Here is a 7,508-nt window from a genome sequence, read left to right on the forward strand (position 1 = left end):
TGGCTCAGTATAGGAGGTACCATTGTGCGTTAGCTCAGAGCAAATCTGGGTATTGCCATGGAGATTCTTTACATAACTATAGAAGGTCTTATGGTTGTCTTTACTATTTGCTGCAATTCTGTTTTAATAGCTAGCTTTAGAGGATTTGATGAGGGATCTCAACTTATTGTTTTGGCAGATAAGGGAGTTTTTCCAGTCTTGGGACTTCACCTTATTCTGCATCAGTTTCCTCCTTCTGTTGTACAGTTTGTTTATGGCAGGGGACCACCAGATTGGCTTCCTTTATTTTATAGGAGAGCATCTTGGTTCTATTGGGTATGGCGTGATCTATTCATTTGTGTATGTGTTCGTGCCGTGTATTGGTGTATGATTCGGCGATCATGCAACTATTCTCTATCTGCATGGTCGGCGGTCATGCAACTATTCTCCATTTGCATGGCTGCCTTCAAGTTAGCCACCTCTGTTTTTAGGAGCCTAAAGTTAGCTTTGGAGATGTTTTTCATGGCGGTTACCTTTGCAAGGGGGGGGGATGTGGATTTCCAAGTTGATTAGTTTGTGGTCAGATCTAACCAGGGAGGAGTTGACTACTGGTGTAGAGCAATGGTCGCCCATGTTAGTAATGACCAGGTCAAGGATGTTGCTACCTCTAGGGAGGGGTAAGAATAAGCTGGTCCAGGGCATTGGAATTAATGAATTCCAGGAAATGTTGGGCAAGTGTATTGGTATATGAGTAGTTTTACTAGTTAATGGAGGGGTAGTTAAAGTCGCCCAGTATGAGAGTATTAGGTTGGACCCTAATATTCTCCAGGGTGCTTAGGAACGTGGAGTGTGATCCGTGGGACATGGTTGGGGACCTACAGCAGGCTACGACCTGAATCTCTGTCTTACCCAATGTTAGCTGCACCTGAAGTATCTCAGATACATTATGTTGGGATACCAGTCTGGAGGTGTGTGCATCCTTTATGAATATGGAAACACCACCGCCTTTGGAGCTTCCTTTTCAAGTTCTGGGGCCAAAAGGTGTGGAATGAGTTATAGCCTGGTAGTGCAGGGGTGCTTTCTGCTGCCTTGAGCCAGGTCTCTGTTACAGCACAAATGCTGATGTTCTCCATTTTAAGGAGTGCTTCGAGCGAGTGTATTTTGAGATTTAGACTTCTAGTATTGAGCAGCATGACCCTCAGATTGCATTTGTTTGTAGCTGTTACAGTGGTAATTTTGTCTTTGGAACACCACCTAAAAAGGCACTATAGGAGTGGGAAGAGCCTTGACTAGTATCCGGAAGCCCAGGGGTGACAGATGCAGGCCATCTCTGGCAAAGCATCGAGGTCTGTCAGTCATGTCATCCTAGGCAGACATATACTGGACCCCCTTAGAATGACACCAGAGACTTAGCCAATTGTTGAAATGAATCATTTTCTGCTTGTACTATAGTATCATTCTGGGTGATGGTAGGATGCTGCTCAGTCATTCTCCTCATTCTCAAGGTGAAGAGAGCTTGGAGGAAGTGGAGCTTCTTGTTTAGATTCCTGGCATTGAGCAGTAACACCTTTAGATTTCCTTTGGTAGATTTTGCTATTTTGGAAGGTTTATCGATTTGGTATTGCCTAAAAAAGTCTGATAATGTTTTATCCAATGTTTGAAAGCCTAGAGGGGAAGGTGCAGACCATCCTTGGTAAAGCAATGTCATTTGTTAATCAAGTCCTCCCATGCTGACAAATATTGTATCCCTATACAAATATGACACCAAAAACTAAGCCAATTTTAAAATCAGTCATCTTCCATTCATATTGTGGCATCATCCTTGGTGAAGGTAGAATGTTGCTCAATGGTAGGCACGTGCTAGATGTGACACACATTCTAAGAGCTCCATAATGTCTCTCTCTTCATATAGTCTAGGAAGGTACATCTTGGGTCATTTACATCCACAAGAACTATGACTGAGTCATACTAGTACCTGTGGTGCAATGACTTATGGGCATCCTTAACTTGGTGGATCGTGGTGCCTCACATGCAGCTGACAGTTATTTTCACCTTGTTCAGCCTGGTGAGTGAGGAATCATAGGGATAGGTACGACCCTAATTTGGAGAAAATTGTTTACTGACGAATTTAGTCTTGCAGTTCAAGTAGCAAACATGACTGTGAAAACTTAAAGTTAAGATAATGGTGTAGGGGAATTAGTAAGCTCAGGCAAAAATAACTCTGGGTATTGTAGTTCACAAACTTGTACCTGAGCCTTTTGTTTTGTTTTATTTATTTGAAAGTTGAGATTTAATATTTTCCATTGCTTTCTAATACACATGCAAAAATAATTTATGCACAATATAATTACATATTTTTGTTATACTGAATATTGATATAACAAAAATATCTAATAAACAACATAATTATCGTTACATAAATATCTCAGCCATTTTTATATATCAGTTATAAACATTTAACTTAAAACTATGTGCACTATTTATACCTGTCTCAATCAATGGCTCAGAGGGATGGTGCCCTCTCAGTATGATTCCTGGTAATGGGAGGTCATTTAGAGGTCTCTGCCCTGGAGGAGCCAGGAAAGGAGGGATGAGTACTTTGGGGGATGGTGGAGTTTGCATGCAGTCAGAGGAACACAAGGCAGTATAGACTCCCTGGTGGAGATTGGAGAGACCATCATTCATGCCGTGGGGAGGAACAGAGATGTTTGGAGGAAACACTCCTTGCTGAAGTGAGGGTAGGTCTGCTGTGGACAGCCATTGCATGCTTCCTCCCTAATGTCTTGCTGGGGTCATGTGAGGTTAAGGATGGGGGCACATAAAAACCTTTGAATCTCCCCTCATGGCTGCCGGGATGATGACTCTCTTGGTCATTTCTCACCTCGTGAAAAGAACAAATAGGTTGGTTGACTGAGAAAGGGTCTGATGGTTGGCAGCAGGGGCAAAATGTTGGAAAAAAACTGTATACATGCATGTCTATTACAATTAGCATTCTTGTTTGCTATACAAGCATGCCTGACAATATCTTCTTGACTTTGAACTCAAATCAGATCCCATTACACCTGGAAAGTGACTATTTTCAGTTTCTTGCCTTGAATGTGACTGTGCTAGACCTGAACTGGTTTAGTAAGCAATCTCCTGGTGAAAGCTTAAAATCAGTGTTTGCTTCATGACTTTATGAGTGCACCTGAGATCATCGAATTGTCTCTGATCTTAAACCAGATAACACTATACCTGATAAGCATTGGGCAGTTTGCAGTGTGGCTGTGCACTATTGAGAACTATTTTGAACAGATCCAAGTGTTCTTACCTTCTGGTTTTGTAATAAAATCTATGAGAGGTGTCTTTTCTGACCCTAATCACAGTGTTCTTAACCTATAGTTTTGAACAGTTGTGACAGTCACATAAGGTTATACACTACTGCAGACAGCAGAGAGTACACTTCCACTTTCTGACCCTGTACATCTCTTACTGCAGGGAAACTGTAAATTGTCTCATTATTTTTACATTTTATAAGACTGCTACTCCACACAATTAAATTCTGTATGTTGATAATTGCTTCTGCTACTACCTTCACTGAGATTGTGTTTTAGTATTCTGCTGTTTTCACTCCATTTGTGCTACTGATTCACCAAAATTGTATCCTGCCATTTTGCTAGTTTTGCTGCAGTCATACTGTCCCACTAATTCACTGGATTTGATATTGTTTACTGTTGTGACATCTAATTGTCATTGTTTATGGTATTCTCAAGTTGTTGCAACTTCTTGTACCATACTGTATCGCCATTTGGTGTTGATGATTGCATTCTAATCGTAATTCTCTGCAGTTGTGACATGCAAGCCTGCTTATTAGTCATCATATTGTATTCACAAATTGAGCTAATGGTATTAGTATACTGTATTTGCAAACTGCTGCTACTGATTTGGTGTGATTACGATCTTCTGTTACACTTGCTATTCAGGCATTGTTGAATCACTGTGATACATCCTCTGCTGTTGTGGTAACCATGCTGCATTGCTTAGCCATTGGAATGCATTTAACTAGTTGCTACTACTTCTCTCATTGTAAGTGTACTTGGATACTGCTGTTATACTCACTTGTATCTCTCATTAATTTGTAAAAACTGAGCCAGACTTCAAACTGTAATTCTCTAGTTATGTCAGTTAAACTCTGCTTACCAAGCCACTCTTCTGCACTTGTGTACCACTACTTACTCTTTGTGTAAACCACTTGTGAACCTACTATTTAAGTAAACAGTGCCAGTGAAACTTGTAACTGTGCCTTTATTCCTGCTTCATTTCTTGTGCTTTATATCAACTGTACTGTCTTGCTTCACTAGCAAATCGTATCTCATCTCCAAATTAACATAAAAATCTTGACTGAGTATTTCTTGTTCAGTATTATAGGTAAAATCCTGTTATAAATTACACAGTTCAGTAAACAAGTCAGCATAATGTTCAAAAATGTAAAATGAGAAGTTACAGGTCAATTTTTTTATTTAATTTCATGATCTTGCATCATTTTACACTGTACTTTGTTAATTATGTATAACAGCCTGCACTTTGTGAACCTGAGAAGTGTTTGCTTCACAGTTCTGTGAACTAATGTCTTTTTGGTTGTCCAATATTTCCTCAAAGTGTGGTCCCTCAGAAAACACTTGTTCACTCACATTAGAGTGAAGGTTGATTGCCCGAGATTTCTGTGTGCTATTTTTGGGAGTTTTTCCTATCCATAGTGTTGTTACACCCTGCACTGGGTACACATAAATTCAGGAGAGTGGAGGTGTAAGGTGCTTAACTCCCCAGCATCTTTTGATCTATGCCATTGTAGTGCAGGTTATTTAATATATTCATGGAGATGTGGTTACTTAAATGATACTCTGGTAAATGACTTAATCTGACGTAGTGAAAGCCCGACTGAAAGAACTCCAGCTCTATTCAGTCTCATACCGCTTGCTCAGAGGTGACCTGTGCCTGACATATAAGGCCATGTCAAACCCTGATTTGATGAATATGCTTCACCTCAAAAAATCTAGATCCCTCAGAACCACAAGGGCGGGAGACTTAAACCTTGACACGGTTATTAATAGAACGTGCTGGAGGGACAGATTCATCACCCAGAGACTCCCTATGCTGTGGAACAAAATCCCGGTACATGTGAGGCAGAGCACCTCGCTGGCCTTGTTCAAGAGGAATCTTGACCAATGGATGGGAGATCGCAGATATACCCCAGGGATTACTTCAGTGTCACTGCTTGACAGAGGCACAGCAAAATAATGGGCATAGTTTTATTCAAACTAAAGGGGTGGCGAAAGCCAAATAACTATGGGCTAGGCTTATAAATGCCCTTGGGCAGATAGCCTAGTATGAACCTATGAACCTATGAACCTATCTTTGCAGTTGCATGAATTATCTGGCTCATGATCATACAAACTGACTTTCGACCACTATATTGCCTCCATTGTACAGAAAGCTTTCTACATGGCCCACCTTATTAGTAAAGGTATGTCATTCAGGGACAAGTTGGTCATAACATCCCTGTATTCTTCCCTTATAAGACCCATTATTGAGTACAATGCCTCTTTCAGCATGTACCTCACAAAGCACATGCACCAGCTGGAGAGACCACAGAGGTTCCTCACCCCCAGAATCCATGGCCTACACAGACAGGCTAAAAGTCCTGTCCCTCTACTCAGTCTCCTACAGACTCCTCAGAGGTGACCTCTGTCTGGCATATAAAGCAATCTCAGACCCCGCCCTGATGGGACTGTTGCATACCCACAAGTCAAGCTCCACTCAAGTAACCTGCATGTGCAATCTCAACCTGGTCTGTGACATCAATAGGATTTGTTGGCAGGACAGATTTGTGTTACAGAGACTCCCCCTTTTTGAAAGAGACTCCCACTCCACATAAAGCAGAGTACTTCATTAAACCTTTTTAAGCACAACCTGGATAACTGGATGGGGAACAGAAAATACACCCCTGGGATACTACCTGTGCCCTGCCAGACAGTGGCATAGAGTTCTGACTTGTTGGAACATGCTAGTAAGGGCCTCAGGGCCAATAGCCTAGTAACTTCCTTTGATCCTATGATAAATCATGCTCTCTGTGAATCTACAAATCATCAACTTCATCTATATGTGAATCGTCTTTTTGGCTCTATGAATTAGTTTGGGTGCATTGTAACCTCTATTGTTCTGTACCTGTATATGCACATTCTGAATTCACGTTATCATGCCAATTTGCTTTCTGACATTTTGTCAAGTTGTTTAGTTGTAATATTGACATAACATGAAGCACTCACTGTAACCACTGTTTTATACACACAATGCAGCTTTTTCTGATCCAAAGGTTTAAGTCACTAGATAAACAATTCCTTCTTATTGTCAAGATGCCACCATTCCACAAGTGCCCCATCTCCTGTTTATCAGTTAAAAGAGAAAAAAATGCATCAAGATATGGTTGATCGTTGGGAGGGATAACTGGAAAATATAAATTAAAAAAAATCTCAGATTATTCAGTGAAAAATCTAATGAGTATTTAAGGTTTTCCAAGACCTGTCACCATCCCAATTAGTAATTGCCTAGTATATTTTTTTATTTCAGGATCAGTTACTTCACAAATTTTCAACAACAGAAGTGTCTGGAAAAAAAGAACAATCAAGTTAAGCATGCCTAAGGAATGCAAGAAACTTGCCCTTCAGACTGGTCCCTCACAATATCCATGGACATTCAATAATACCCGTAACATGCACATCCACTTGTGTCTTACTGCATACATGTATTTGTGTGCAAATTATAATAGGGCATAGTAAAAGCTAAGCTTCCTGAAGGTAAATAGGTTGTATGTTTGATACTACACCCTAAGAACCTGTGACCCCTTCAATGTTTATTGATTTCTCAATTTTATATTACTGTTCAGCATAGTAACTAGTCTGTAGTGGGGAAGATTGCTCATATCCTTGCTCTACTTATGCATCATTGTAATTACTGTCCTTAAACAGACTGGTCCCAGACATGTCTTAAATGGACAGATTCAGACCAACAAGAAATGTACATGTCCACAGCTAGTGGTGTTTGGCTTTGTTGTCCTGAATCTGTCCATAAAGACTTAAAAAAGAAAAGTAAAAAGTCAAGGATGTAGAAACCGTATAGCTAAAACACTTGATGTCCTTAAGGGGTAATTTACATGTATCCCATGGGCCTCTCTTACAGGACGTTTGAGGTATCACACAGTGAAAACTCCAGCTTGGCTAGGTTTTTCTTGTTTGTTTTTTTACTAATTGGTTTGTCTGTGTGACCTTTTTACTTTTTGGTTTATTTGTTAGTTGAGGTACTTTGCAGACACCTTAATGGTTATGGACACCAGCTGAGTTTAAAGACCTGTGTTTCCTGGAGTACAACCAAATATTCTACTTATACTGTATTGTCAAATTCTTAAAGCTGAAATGTGTATGTTCATAGCTAGTTGAATTTGGCTTTGTTAGCTTCAATCTCTCTATAAAGGCTTAAGAAAGAAAAGTAAAAAC

Source organism: Protopterus annectens, chromosome 6.part1 (assembly GCF_019279795.1).
Source record: "Protopterus annectens isolate FY-2018-M chromosome 6.part1, PAN1.0, whole genome shotgun sequence".
Classification (NCBI taxonomy): Eukaryota; Metazoa; Chordata; order Ceratodontiformes; family Protopteridae; genus Protopterus; species Protopterus annectens.